Raw genomic sequence first — 15,556 nt, 5'->3', positions numbered from 1 at the left:
CGTTTGCGAACAGCAGTTTTCAGATCTTGCCACAGATTCTCGATTGGATTTAGATCTGGACTTTGACTGGGCCATTCTAACACTTGGATATGTTTTGTTTTAAACCATTCCATTGTTGCCCTGGCTTTATGTTTAGGGTCATTGTCCTGCTGGAAGGTGAACCTCCGCCCCAGTCTCAAGTCTTTTGCAGTCTCCAAGAGGTTTTCTTCCAAGTTTGCCCTGTATTTGGCTCCATCCATCTTCCCATTAACTCTGACCAGCTTCCCTGTCCCTGCTGAAGAGATGCACCCCCCGAGCATGATGCTGCCACCACCATATTTGACAGTAGGGATGGTGTGTTCAGATTGATGTGCAGTGTTAGTTTTCCGCCACACATAGCGTTTTGCATTTTGGCCAAAAAGTTCCATCCTAGTCTCATCTGACCAGAGCACCTTCTTCCACATGGTTGCTGTGTCCCCCACATGGCTTGTGGCAAACTGCAAACGGGACTTCTTATGCTTTCTGTTAACAATGCCTTTCTTCTTGCCACTCTTCCATAAAGGCCAACTTTGTACAGTGCATGACTAATAGTTGTCCTATGGACAGAGTCGCCCACCTGAGCTGTAGATCTCTGCAGCTCGTCCAGAGTCACCATGGGCCTCTTGACTGCATTTGAGTCCGCCAGGAGAAAAGCGCGATATAAATGTTGTGTTTGTTTGATCAGCACTCTCCTTGTTCGGCCTGTGAGTTTAGGTGGATGGCCTGGTCTTGGTAGGTTTACAGTTGTGCCATACTCCTTCCATTTCTGAATGATAGCTTGAACAGTGCTCCATGGGATGTTCAAGGCTTTGGAGATCTTTTTGTAGCCTAAGCCTGCTTTAAATTTCTCTATAACTTGATCCCTGACCTGTCTTGTGTGTTCTTTGGACTACGCGGTGTTGTTGCTCCCAATATTCTCTTAGACAACCTCTAAGGCCGTCACTGAGCAGCTGTATTTGTACTGCCATTAGATTACACACAGGTGCACTCTATTTAGTCATTAGCACTCATCAGGCAATGTCTATGGGCAACTGAATGCACTCAGATCAAAGGGGGGCGAATAATTATGCACACACCACTTTGCAGTTATTTATTTGTAAAAAAAATTTGGAATTGCGCTCGGTAGCAAAATGGTTTATTTAAAAGGAGAGGATTTGTACTGTGTAGCACTAGCAGACTGTAGAGACGTCATTGTTGCTTTAAATATACAGTACATTTCAAGCAGCAACTTTATATCTAAACTAGTAGACCTAAGCCCGTATAAAAACGGGCTCTAGGTCTGTGTTCCTGGGCACGCACACGCCCGGGCAAGCGTGTGCCCGCCTACCCGCTGCCGCCCGCTCACCCACCACTGCATGCGACCGCTGCCCGCCGCACATCAGGCCGCCCGCTTGACTCCCTGGCCCCGTCCCCAGCCTCCTGTCTCTGGGACCGTGCTGCGCACATGCGCAGTGGCCAAAAGCACGGACAACGCTACACAGAGACAGGAGGCACGGACACAGGGGTTTTATTATAGAGGATGCAGTTGCCAATTGCCATTACCAAGTCACAGTATTACTGTGTTAGGGCCGGTTCACACTTACTTCAAAAACAAACCCATTTGGGATGTGTTAGGGACACTGAAGCGGAAAAAAAAATATGATATAATGATTTGCATGTGTAGTACAGCTAAGAAATAAAACATTAGGACCAGAGACATAAGTCTAAAGGTGCCCATACACATAGGGCTGGTGCACACCAAAACCCGCTAGCAGATCCGCAAAATGCTAGCAGATTTTTAAACGCTTTTTTTTATTTTTATGAGGCGTTTTGCTAGCGTTTTGCGGATTGCTGCTGCGGTTTTCAGTATAGTAGATTTCATATATTGTTACAGTAAAGCTGTTACTGAACAGCTTCTGTAACAAAAACGCCTGCAAAACCGCTCTGAAGTGCCGTTTTTCAGAGCGGTTTGCGTTTTTCCTATACTTAACATTGAGGCAGAAACGCATCCGAAATCCAAAAAATGCCTCACCCAGGCATTTTTCGTTTCTGCAAAACGCCTGCCGCTCTGGTGTGCACCACCCCATTGAGATACATTGACCAAGCAGATCCGCAGCCGCAAGCGGATCTGAAAACGCCCAAAAAGCCGCTCGGTGTGCACCAGCCCTTACTCAATTTCTCGCCGATAGACAGCAGATTCGATCACTGTGATCGAATCTGCTGTGAAATCGATACGGAAATGCTGACCGATCGACCAATTTCAGTCCAAAATTGAGCGATCTGTCCGTGCGGAAAATTTCGCTCGATCACCGGCGGGTCGGGAGTGCGTCGATAGTGGCGTTCGAATGTCCGATGTTGGCAGCAATACATTACCTGTTCCGCCGGCGCGTGTCCCTGCGGTCCCTTCTCCGCGCTGGGCTCTGGCTGGCTTCACTTACTTCAAGTCGGGGAAAGTTTAAACAGTAGAGCGCCCTCTACTGTTTAAATTCCACTCGTATGTCCCGCATAGCAGGACATCGCAAATTTCCCGCTGCACTCGTATGTCCCGCTATGCGGGACATAATTTCTGCGGGGGGCAAAGTCCGATCTCTCTTCCCTTGTATAGTGGGCATGTAAGAGTACATGCCCACACAGGTGGTACCCCCCTGCCCCAAACCCGAAGTGCATGATCAGCGCTACCAGGAAGTGACAGATGCATTGAAATTTCCTAGCATTTTCCTTGCTGATTCCTTTTTGCAGATTCCTTTTAGATTCCACCGCAGATTTCTTGCAAAGTTGCATAGAGGAGCAATGGCATCCTGTGCAATGGACGTGGAGGAGCGTCTAAATAGTAGCCAGCATTTAATTGCTCTAATTCCCAATTGAAATACCAAAGATTGCATCGTGTGTAGTGGTATGAAGACACCGGGTGGCAGGCATAAAACCATCTATTAAGGTGGCCATACACTGGTCGATTTGCCATAAGATTCGCCCAAAAGATAGATCCCTCTCTGATCGAATCGGATCATAGAGGAATCGTATGGCTGCCTTTACTGCAAACAGATTGTGAATCGATTTCAGCCTGAAACAGATAATCATCTGTGGAGCTGCCGCTGCCGCGCCCCCCCCCCCATACATTAGCTGCTCCGCTGGCGAGAGTCCCCTGGTCCACCACTGTCTTCTCCGCCAGGTCCCGGCATCTTCACCGCATCGGCTCCCGGCTGGCATCCGCGTATAACTTTTTGTCACTCCAGTGACAGCGGAAGTTCAAATAGAGCGCCCTCTATTTGTAATTTCGCTGTCACTGCAGTAACACAGGAAGTTATGCCGGATGCGGAGAAGATGCCGGGACCAGGCGGAGAAGACAGCGGTGGACCAGGGGACTCGCGCCAGCGGAGCAGGTAATGTATACCAGCTGTATTGCGTTGGTCATTCGAACGCCGCTAGCGATGCACTCCTGACCCGCCGGCGACCGAGAAAAATCTTCCGCACGGATGGATCGACGAGAACGAAGGATTTCGGACGGAAATCCATTGTTCTGTCAGCGGTGTGCGCGGCGATTTCACGGCTGTTTCGATCACTGTGATCGAAACGGCCGTATTTCGGCTGGAAAATTGTTAGGTGTATGGGCCCCTTTATTGCGAAACTTGCTCACGCAAGCCAGGATTACACTCAGGAAATTGCTGTAAAATTTACCATACCTTGGCTTTCTTCTCTGCTACCAGCCAATAAAAGATGCCAAACTGTCCAAATAAGGTATTAAATTAAACGTTATAATGTGTCCTTTAACCACTTGCCGACCGACCACAGCCCATGGGCGGCGGCAAAGTGGACGCCTAAAGGACCGCAATACGCCTTCAGGCGGCGCGTCCTTTAGGCATGCCGGGGGAGCGATCGCGTCATTGATGACGCGCGCTTCCCCCGGCAACTGGCTCCGCCCACCCGCCGTAACATCCCGCCGGCCATACGGAAGCGCCGGCGGGATGTTAACCCCGCGATCGCCGCTACAAAGTGTATAATACACTTTGTAATGTATACAAAGTGTATTATACAGGCTGCCTCCTGCCCTGGTGGTCCCAGTGTCCGAGGGACCACCAGGGCAGGCTGCAGCCACCCTAGTCTGCACCCAAACACACTGATCTGCCCCCCCCCGCCCACTGATCGCCCACAGCACCCCTCAGACCCCCCCCCTGCCCACCCCCCAGACCCCTGTTTGCACCCAATCACCCACCTAATAACCCATCAATCACTCCCTGTCACTATCTGTCAACGCTATTTTTTTTTTTATCCCCCCCCCCCTGCCCCCTGCTGATCACCCCCCCACCCCTCAGATTCTCCCCAGACCCCCCCCCCCCTGTGTACTGTATGCATCTATCTTCCCTGATAACCTGTCAATCACCCATCAATCACCCATCAATCACCCCCTGTCACTGCCACCCAACAATCAGCCCCTAAACCTGCCCCTTGCGGGCAATCTGATCACCCACCCACACCAATAGATCGCCCGCAGATCCGACATCAGATCACCTCCCAAATCCATTGTTTACATCTATTCTCTCCTCTAAACACCCACTAATTACCCATCAATCACCCCCTATCACCACCTGTCACTTTTACCTATCAGATCAGACCCTAATCTGCCCCTTGCGGGCACCCAATCACCCGCCAACACGCTCAGATTGCCCTCTGACCCCCCCTTATCAATTCGCCAGTGCATTAATTACATCTGTTCTTCCCTGTAATAACCCACTGATCACCTGTCAATCACCTGCCAATCACCTATCACCCATCAATCACCCCCTGTCACCCCCTGTCACTGCCACCCATCAATCAGCCCCTAACCTGCCCCTTGCGGGCAATCTGATCACCCACCCACACCATTAGATCGCCCGCAAACCCGCCGTCAGATTACCTCCCAAATGTATTGTTTACATCTGTTATCTTCTCTAAACACCCACTAATTACCCATCAATCACCCATCAATCACCCCCTATCACCACCTGTCACTGTTACCTATCAGATCAGACCCTAAGCTGCCCCTTGCGGGCACCCAATCACCCGCCCACACGCTCAGATTGCCCTCAGACCCCCCCCCCCCTTATCAATTCACCAGTGCATTAATTACATCTGTCCTTCCCTGTAATAACCCACTGATCACCTGTAGATCACCTGCCAATCACCTATCACCCATCAATCACCCCCTGTCACTGCCACCCAACAATCAGCCCCTAACCTGCCCCTTGCGGGCAAACTAATCACCCACCCACACCAATAGATCGCCCGCAGATCCGACATCAGATCACCACCCAAGCGCAGTGTTTCCATCTATTCTCTCCTCTAAACACTCACTAATTACCCATCAATCACCCATCAATCACCCCCTATCACCACCTGTCACTGTTACCCATCAGATCAGACCCTAATCTGCCCCTTGCGGGCACCCAATCACCCGCCTACACGCTCAGATTGCCCTCAGACCCCCCCTTATCAATTCGCCAGGGCATTATTTACATCTGTCCTTCCCTGTAATAACCCACTGATCACCTGTCAATCACCCATCAATCACCCCCTGTCACTGCCACCCATCAATCACCCGCTGTCACTGCCACCCATCAATCAGCCCCTAACCTGCCCCTTGCGGGCAATCTGATCACCCACCCACACCAATAGATCGCCCGCAGATCCGACGTCCGATCACCTCCCAAGTGCAGTGTTCACATCTGTTCTCTACCCTAAACACCCACTAATTACCCATCAATCACCCCCTGTCACTGCTACCTATCAGATTAGACCCCTATCTGCCCCTAGGGCACTCAATCACCCGCCCACACCCTCAGAATGCCCTCAGACCCCAGCCCTGATCACCTCGCCAGTGCATTGCTTGCATCTATTCCCCCCTCTAATCACACCTTGAGACACCCATCAATCACCTCCTGTCACCCCCTAAGCACACCTACCCATCAGATCAGGCCCTAATTTGCCCCGTGCGGGCTCCTGATCACTCGGCCAAACCCTCAGATCCCGATCAGAACCCCTTCCGATCACCTCCCCAGTGCATTGATTGCATCTATTTTCCCCTCTAACCACCCCCTGAGACACCCATCAATCACCTCCTGTCACCCCCCTAGCACTCCTATCCATCAGATCAGGCCCAATACAACCTGTCATCTAAAAGGCCACCCTGCTTATGACCGGTTCCACAAAATTCGCCCCCTCATAGACCACCTGTCATCAAAATTTGCAGATGCTTATACCCCTGAACAGTCATTTTGAGACATTTGGTTTCCAGACTACTCACGGTTTTGGGCCCGTAAAATGCCAGGGCGGTATAGGAACCCCACAAGTGACCCCATTTTAGAAAAAAAGACACCCCAAGGTATTCTGTTAGGTGTATGACGAGTTCATAGAAGATTTTATTTTTTGTCAAAAGTTAGCGGAAATTGATTTTTATTGGTTTTTTTTCACAAAGTGTCATTTTTCACTAACTTGTGACAAAAAATAAAATCTTCTATGAACTCGCCATACACCTAACGGAATACCTTGGGGTGTCTTCTTTCTAAAATGGGGTCACTTGTGGGGTTCCTATACTGCCCTGGCATTTTAGGGGCCCTAAACCGCGAGGAGTAGTCTAGAAAACAAATGCCTCAAAATGACCCGTGAATAGGACGTTGGGCCCCTTAGCGCACCTAGGCTGCAAAAAAGTGTCACACATGTGGTACCGCCGTACTCAGGAAAAGTAGTATAATGTGTTTTGGGGTGTATTTTTACACATACCCATGCTGGGTGGGAGAAATTTCTATGTAAATGGTCAATTGTGTGTAAAACAAATCAAACAATTGTCATTTACAGAGATATTTCTCCCACTTAGCATGGGTATGTGTAAAAATACACCCCAAAACACATTATACTACTTCTCCTGAGTACGGCGGTACCACATGTGTGGCACTTTTTTACACCCTAAGTACACTAAGGGGCCCAAAGTCCAATGAGTACCTTTAGGATTTCACAGGTCATTTTGCGACATTTGGTTTCAAGACTACTCCTCACGGTTTAGGGCCCCTAAAATGCCAGGGCAGTATAGTAACCCCACAAATGACCCCATTCTAGAAAGAAGACACCCAAAGGTATTCCGTTAGGAGTATGGTGAGTTCATAGAAGATTTTATTTTTTGTCAAAAGTTAGCGGAAAATTGATTTTTATTGTTTTTTTCACAAAGTGTCATTTTCCACTAACTTGTGACAAAAAATAAAATCTTCTATGAACTCACCATACTCCTAACGGAATACCTTGGGGTGTCTTTCTAAAATGGGGTCATTTGTGGGGTTCCTATACTGAACTGGCCTTTTAGGGGCCCTAAACCGTGAGGAGTAGTCTGGAAATCAAATTTCGCAAAATGACCTGTGAAATCCTAAAGGTACTCATTGGACTTTGGGCCCTTTAGCGCAGTTAGGGTGCAAAAAAGTGCCACACATGTGGTATCGCCGTACTCGGGAGAAGTAGTACAATGTGTTTTGGGGTGTATTTTTACACATACCCATGCTGGGTGGGAGAAATACCTCTGTAAATGACAATCTTTTGATTTTTTTACACACAATTGTCCATTTACAGAGTTATTTCTCCCACCCAGCATGGGTATGTGTAAAAATACACCCCGAAACACATTGTACTACTTCTCCCGAGTACGGCGATACCACATGTGTGGCACTTTTTTGCACCCTAACTGCGCTAAAGGGCCCAAAGTCCAATGAGTACCTTTAGGATTTCACAGGTCATTTTGCGGAATTTGATTTCCAGACTACTCCTCACGGTTTAGGGCCCCTAAAATGCCAGGGCAGTATAGGAACCCCACAAATGACCCCATTTTAGAAAGAAGACACCTCAAGGTATTCCGTTAGGAGTATGGTGAGTTCATAGAAGATTTTATTTTTTGTCACAAGTTAGTGGAAAATGACACTTTGTGAAAAAAACAATAAAAATCAATTTTCCGCTAACTTTTGACAAAAAAAAATCTTCTATGAACTCACCATACTCCTAACGGAATACCTTGGGGTGTCTTCTTTCTAGAATGGGGTCATTTGTGGGGTTCCTATACTGCCCTGGCATTTTAGGGGCCCTAAACCGTGAGGAGTAGTCTGGAAATCAAATTCTGCAAAATGACTTGTGAAATCCTAAAGGTACTCATTGGACTTTGGGCCCTTTAGCGCAGTTAGGGTGCAAAAAAGTGCCACACATGTGGTATCGCCGTACTCGGGAGAAGTAGTACAATGTGTTTTGGGGTGTATTTTTACACATACCCATGCTGGGTGGGAGAAATAACTCTGTAAATGGACAATTGTGTGTAAATAAAATGAAAAAATTGTAATTTACAGAGATATTTCTCCCACCCAGCATGGGTATGTGTAAAAATACACCCCAAAACACATTCTACTACTTCTCTTGAGTACGGCAATACCACATGTGTGGCACTTTTTTGCAGCCTTACTGCGCTAAGGGGCCCAAAGTCCAATGAGCACCTTTAGGCTTTACAGGGGTGCTTACAAATTAGCACCCCCAAAATGCGAGGACAGTAAACACACCCCACAAATGACCCCATTTTGGAAAGTAGACACTTCAAGGTATTCAGAGAGGGGCATGGTGAGTCCGTGGCAGATTTCATTTTTTTTTGTCGCAAGTTAGAAGAAATGGATTCTTTTTTTTTTTCTTTTTTTTTGTCACAAAGTGTCATTTTCCAATTACTTGTGACAAAAAATAATATCTTCTATGAACTCACTATGCCTCTCAGTGAATACTTTGGGATGTCTTCTTTCCAAAATGGGGTCATTTGGGGGGTATTTATACTATCCTGGAATTCTAGCCCCTCATGAAACATGACAGGGGGTCAGAAAAGTCATAGATGCTTGAAAATGGCAAAATTCACTTTTTGCACCATAGTTTGTAAACGCTATAACTTTTACCCAAACCAATAAATATACACTGAATGGTTTTTTTTTTATCAAAAACATGTTTGTCCACATTTTTCGCGCTGCATGTATACAGAAATTTTACTTTATTTGAAAATTGTCAGCACAGAAAGTTAAAAAAATCATTTTTTTGCCAAAATTCATGTCTTTTTTGATGAATATAATAAAAAGTAAAAATCGCAGGAGCAACAAATAGCACCAAAAGAAAGCTTTATTAGTGACAAGAAAAGGAGCCAAAATTCATTTAGGTGGTAGGTTGTATGAGCGAGCAATAAACCGTGAAAGCTGCAGTGGTCTGAATGGAAAAAAAGTGGCCGGTCCTTAAGGGGTAGAAAGACTGTGGTCCTCAAGTGGTTAAAATAAGATATACCATGTTACAATGTTATGTTCCATGTTAAAATGGGAGAGAGAGTAAGAGGGAGAGCGCATTTCTGTAAAAAAAAAAAAAAACTCCGAGCAGAAACGACTCCCTTTAGGAAAAAACTCAGAGTGGAAAGGATTAAACTTCCCCCGAAAGGAAGTAAAGTGAAGCTGAAGCCCAAAGCAGAGAAGAGACAGAGGAGACCGGGGGACTCGCGTCGGCCAGATAAGGTAATGTATGCAGGGGCGGCAGCTCCACAGATTGTGAATCGATTTCATAGTGAAATCGATTCAAAATCTGTTTGCAGTGTAGGTAGCCAATAGATCCCTCTTTGATCAGATTCGATCACAGAGGGGATCTATCTCCTGGTCGATCTGGTGGCAATCGACCAGTGTATGGCTGCCTTAAACACCCTGGCATTCTATTAGAACGGCCAGGGCAGCGGCGCAGCACATTTTTTATTTATTTATTTATTTTTTAAATCATGTAGCTAGGCTAGCCTTACTAGAGGCTTAAGTCTTTCTGCACGTAAAATTTTCCGCGCCCCCCTTGTGTTTCCGCTTAGCGAGAAGCACAAGGCGAAAAAAACTCAAGGTGGCCAAATAGTAAAACTACATCAATATATTTTTTTACATTACAATTTACACATACAATAACATTAAAAAATTAACTGTTTATTTCCCACACCAAAATATTACCCAAATAAAATTTTTAATGGAAAAAAAAGAATTAAAAAAAAAAAAAAAAAAAAAAAAAAGACAAATAGTTACCTAAGGGTCTGAACTTTTTTTAAATATGCATTTGAAGGAGGTATACTACGAACATTTTTTAAATTATAAGCTTGTAAATGGTGATGGATGCAAAATGGAAAAAATGCACCTTTATTTCCAAATAAAATATTGGCGCCATACATTGTGATAGGGACAAAATGTAAATGGTGTCATAACCAAGACAAACGGGCAAATAAAATACATAGGTTTTAATTATGGTAGCGTGGATTATTTTAAAGCTATAATGGCCGAAAAATGAGAAATAATGATTTTCCATTTTTTTCTTATTAATCCTGTTAAAATGCATTTATAAAAAAAATAAATCTTAGCAAAATGTACCACCCAAAAAAAAGCCTAATCAGTGGCGGAAAAAACAAGATATAGATCAATAAATTGTGATAAGTAGTGATAAAGTTATTAGCGAATGAATGGGAGGTGAAAATTGCTCTAATCTAATGCATGAGGTGAAAATCCCCGGGGGATTAAATGGTTAAATCTGGATACTGGTCACCATAAAAATCAAATTTCAACAGCAACTGGCCTGAGTATATTAAGTGATAAAGATGCTAATCCTACATTCAAAACTTTTTCTGCTGTTATGGTTTGGAGTTATCACATACCTTAGGAGCACTGGCCCTTTAATTGCCATTGCCAAACAGTTGCATGCTGTGGGGTATTTTTATCTATAATGTATTCCTCCTCTTCCCTTTATTTCCCCCTCCTAATGACATAAGACAGTGCACTTCCTAGTATAGACCTTAGTGGGAGTTTCTGAAGACTCTGGGAGGAATAACTACTACACAATTAGCAAGAACAACAAAAAAGAGTGAGGGAGGAAATTATGTCAGAAGGGCAAAAGTAACCAAGATGGAAACTGTCTAGAATAGGATTCTCTGCTTTGCTTTATAAAATTCACAGGAATTATAATGGTCAGTGCAATACATCTGTTATGTAAGTAATAATAATGGCAGTATTTGTATAGCGCCTTTCTCCTGTCGGACTCAAAGCGCTTGCGAGGCAGCCACTAGAGCGCACTCAGTAGGCAGTAGCAGTGTTAAGGAGACTTGCCCAAGAAACTCCTTACTGAAATAGGTGCTGGCTTACTGAATAGGCAGAGCCAGGATTTGAACCCAGGTCTCCTGTGTCAGAGGCAGAGCCCTTAACCATTACACTTTCCAGCCACTAAGTAGAATTATTCATCTACTTATGTATGTGTTTTTTTATATCTAGGTTAGCATGGGTGTCACTTGTTCTTTAAAGAGACTCCGTAACAAAAATTGCATCCTGTTTATCATCCTACAAGTTCCAAAAGCTATTCTAATGTGCTCTGGCTTACTGCAGCACGTTCTACTATCACCATCTCTGTAATAAATCAACTTATCTCTCTCTTGTCAGACTTGTCAGGCCTGTGTCTGAAAGGCTGCCAAGTTCTTCAGTGTTGTGGTTCTGTGATGCATCTCCCCCCTCCAGGCCCCTCTCTGCACACTGCCTGTGTATTATTTAGATTAGTGCAGCTTCTCTCTTCTCTTTTACAAGCTGGATAAATCCTCCTCTGAGCTGGCTGGGCTTTCACATACTGAGGAATTACATACAGGCACAGCTGTCTGCACTATGCAGGAAGAAACAGCCTGACACTTCAGTGGAAGATAGCTGCAGGGGGAAAGAAACACACAAATGATCTCTTGAGATTCAAAAGGAAGGGTGTATACAGCCTGCTTGTGTATGGATGTATTTTCTATGTGTGGACATACTGTACATCAATCTACTTCCTGTTTTGGTGGTCATTTTGTTTGTTTATAAACAAACTTTTTAAAACTGTTTTTAACCACTTTTAATGCAGCGAGGAGTGGCGAAATTGTGACAGAGGGTAATAGGAGATGTCCCCTAACGCACTGGTATGTTTACTTTTGTGCGATTTTAACAATACAGATTCTCTTTCTTTAAGTTATCTCAATGTTCTGGGGATATGGAAGTAAACTAGTAAACTAGTATGCCCAGAGGAAACAGACACAGACACTGGAAGAACTTACTAACTCTGTGCAGATAGTGGTCCTGGCTGGGATTCAAACAAGGGCCCTAGCGCAGCAAGGAGAGAGTGCATTCCACTGCACCACCCAGGTAATCAGCGGATTCCCGTGTCCTCCTCACCCCCATCATTGCCACGCACAGACCCTCTGAACAGATCAGACAAGAGCTTGTCTGATCATTTCTCATGGCTGCGCTAACCACCATGTACAGGTGCCACCCATACTGTGCCTGCATGATAATGGCCATAAGGCAAAGCAGCTCACCCACTAGCGGCTCCGTGCTACTGCTGCGCCGCAAGTACAATATTGCCACTCTCATGCATGAAGAGCTACAGGGACACAAACTGTCACAGGGCCCCGTGGTCTTGATGAGGACGCGGGAAGCCTCTGGAGGATCCCTCTTACTAAGTAACCAACTTCTTTAAAACTGACTCAAGATTACTTAAAAGAATGCAAGAGGTGAAAATAAACACTTAACTTACCTGTGGATTCTTCCAGCCACCGTAGGCTTGTATGTCTCTCGCTGCCCTCCTCCTTGCCGTTCGCTCGGCTACAGCAGCCAAGCTACCCAAGCACTTCACATGCGCTGGCCCGCGTTCCTTGATTGTGCTCCCATGCCTGGGATTGCTCTGCGCATACGCACTGCATCAAGCCTTGTAGCCCTGCATGAGCAGAAGACTTATGGCAACGGGACCGCAATGAAGGATGCACCGCTGCACCAGCGCATGAGCAGTACTGTATTACTTGGGTAACTTGGCTGCTGTAGCAGGCAGAACAGCTGAGTGAGGAGGACATACAAGTCTAAGGGGACTGGAAGAAGCCCCTGTAAAGTAAAAGATCAGTTTCATTACACCTCTAAAATCCTTTAAAGGGAACCTGAGATGGGGTGTATGGGTGTAATTATACTTACCTGGGGTTTCCTTCAGCCCCATTTGGTGCGTGGGGTCCCTCACCATCCTCTTTTAATCACTCTCGGCATTCCAGCCATCCGTGCTATTCTGTGCATGCGCAGCGCGGACACGCAGTCACGCACCAGCAGACAAGAGTATTCTGCACCTGAGCAGTAGTACTGCGCAGGCACAGAACGTGGCCAGGCTGGACATGCACAGAAGCGCACAACTGGAAAGATTACCTGGCGGATTTACAAGAGAACGGACCGGACGGACAGGACAGTGAGGAGCCCCACGCACCTAACGGAGCTGGAGGATGCCCCAGGTTTAAATACACCCCATCTCAGGTGCACTTAAAGGAACGCTTAAAGGGAGGGTTCACGGAAAAATAAAAGTACTAATACACTTCCTGGGGCTTCCTCCAGCCCGTGGCAGGCAGGACGTGCCCTCGACGCCGCTCTGGAGGCTCCCGGTCTTCTCCGGCGGCTCACCCAACCAGGCCGGCTTCCAGGTCGGGCTCTTGTGCGCTCCAACGTGCATCTCACACGGTCGCACTGACGTCATCAGACGTCCTCCATGCTGTTCTGCGCAGGCGCAGTAGTTCTGCGTCTGCGCAGTACAGTCCGTAGGACGTCCGATGACGTCAACTCAACCGCGTGAGACGCACGTTGGCGCGCAAGGAGAAGCCCGACCAGGAAGCCGACCTGGCCAGTTCGGGTTAGCCACCGGAGAAGACCGGGAGCCTCCAGAGCGGCTTCGAGGGCACGTCCTGCCTGCCACGAGCTGGAGGAAGCCCCAGGTAAGTGGATTAGTATTTTTATTTTTTTAAAGAGAACCCGAGGTGGGAATTACTTTTACTATTGGGGCACAGAGGCTGGTTGTGCGCACTAAGACCAGCCTCTGTTGCCCCATCGTGTGCCTCCATGTCCCCCCTGCTCGCCGCTATACCCCCCGCATTGCTGGCGACACGCAGCGTGTCGCCAGCTCAATGTTTACCTTGCGCTGTCAGTCAGCGCCGCTCCCCCGCCTCCTCCGCATCGGCGCACCCGCCCGTGTCCCTTCCCTCCCGCTGATAGGAGGGAAGTGACGCGGCGGGTGGCGCCGATGCGGAGGAGGCGGGGGAGCGGCGCTGACTGACAGCGCAAGGTAAACATTGAGCTGGCGACACAGCCAGCAATGCGGGGGGTATAGCGGCGAGCAGGGGGGACATGGAGGCACACGATGGGGCAACAGAGGCTGGTCTTAGTGCGCACAACCAGCCTCTGTGCCCCAATAGTAAAAGTAATTCCCACCTCGGGTTCTCTTTAAACAACTCCGTGGATCTTCCCTTTAAGCCAGGAATAAAAAAAAAATCAGTTTTACTTGCCTGAGGCTTCTACCAGCCCCCTGCAACCGTCCCGTGCCCTCGCAGTCATCCAGAGCCTCCGGACCCCCGCTGCCAGCTAGTTTTATTTTCGCTGACAGGGAGTCAGCGGGCTTTCTGCGCCTGCGCAGGCCTGGCCACATGTATCCTTCTTCATGTTCCCGTCCTCAATAGCATTCTGCACATCCACAGGACGCTATTGTGGACGGGAACGCAAAGAAAAATACGTGTGGCCAGGCCTGTCAGCGAAAACGAAACTAGCTGGCAGCGGGGCACCGGAGGCTCCGTGAGTGACGCAGGGGCACAGGATGGCTGCAGGGGGCTGGTAGAAGCCCCAGGAAAGTAAAACTGATTTGTTATTGTCCTTTTAAGCTAATTTATAGATCTAACACTTCTGACTCCAAAGCAACTAGGGACTTACATCACTATACAAACAAAAAGCACACAAACCCCTAACAATCAAAAATGCATCTACATCTCGACTGTTATACCGGTAAATCTCAGTGGTTGCTATGGGTTACAGAACTATACAGCATCCTAGTTTCTCTGCTTCCCAGCAGCAATATGTCAGGCAGACAGGCTCTGTGCTCCGCTATCACAGAGGACATTATTCTGCGGGGAGAGCACACTGTGCCCAGGCCTACAGGCTGCTAGAAAGCAGTGTAAACACACAGCTCGGCCAGGCTGCCTCTCCTCGGCTCTCCACACAAAGCTGCTGCTGCTGCCGCCGCGCGCCCTACAGCCACTTACTATCCATCCCCCGCACTCTGGCCAGGCAGCCCTGTGCCGCCCGAGCAGGCCCAGCGCGCTTACAGCGGCCACATCGTACCGGAGACTCCTCGGTGCCGCACCGGCTGGGTACACAAAGGCAGCTCGCAGCTCCGGCCTCCGTAGACGATGACGAGAGCGACCCAGTCCGAATGAAGAGCGACATTATCTCAGTGCAAGTTCCCTCCGGGCAATTACAGCGCCATCTTGGGACCGGAGGATGAAGTGACGGATGCTTTCTAGAAACAGGGAAAGGAGTTCTTTCTTTTGTGGAAGTTGTATATTGACGACGATGCGTTTTCTACAGGGTTTTGTTTTATGAGTACTGCAGATATATCCAGCAGGGAACCGTCTTCTTGGCCTGATTTAATAAAAAAAGTTATTCTGGGAGATGTTTTTCAACTTATTTGCACAGTAGGTTTTTAACGCCTAGTAAACATA

The 15,556-nt window shown here is 47.4% G+C and overlaps 1 protein-coding gene across 6 annotated transcripts in view; it reads right to left on the bottom strand.

The window, feature by feature from the left end:
• Positions 1–15,276, bottom strand: part of ZBTB39 (zinc finger and BTB domain containing 39) — a 44,505-nt gene extending 29,229 nt beyond the window's left edge. For 2 of the 6 annotated variants that reach the window (XM_068267488.1, XM_068267487.1), the window contains exon 1: positions 15,098–15,276. The gene's annotated coding sequence lies outside the window, so the exon portion shown is untranslated. Of the gene's footprint in view, positions 1–14,838; positions 15,048–15,097 lie in introns of those variants that run through there. The other 4 variants (XM_068267490.1, XM_068267494.1, XM_068267489.1 and 1 more) reach the window with 2 other exon arrangements.
• Between the last annotated feature and the right edge of the window lie 280 nt (positions 15,277–15,556).

This window comes from Hyperolius riggenbachi, chromosome 2, assembly GCF_040937935.1.
Source record: "Hyperolius riggenbachi isolate aHypRig1 chromosome 2, aHypRig1.pri, whole genome shotgun sequence".
NCBI classification, from domain to species: domain Eukaryota; kingdom Metazoa; phylum Chordata; class Amphibia; order Anura; family Hyperoliidae; genus Hyperolius; species Hyperolius riggenbachi.
The sequence above is the reverse complement of the archived record's forward strand: the minus strand, read 5'-3'. Positions and strand labels throughout refer to the sequence as shown.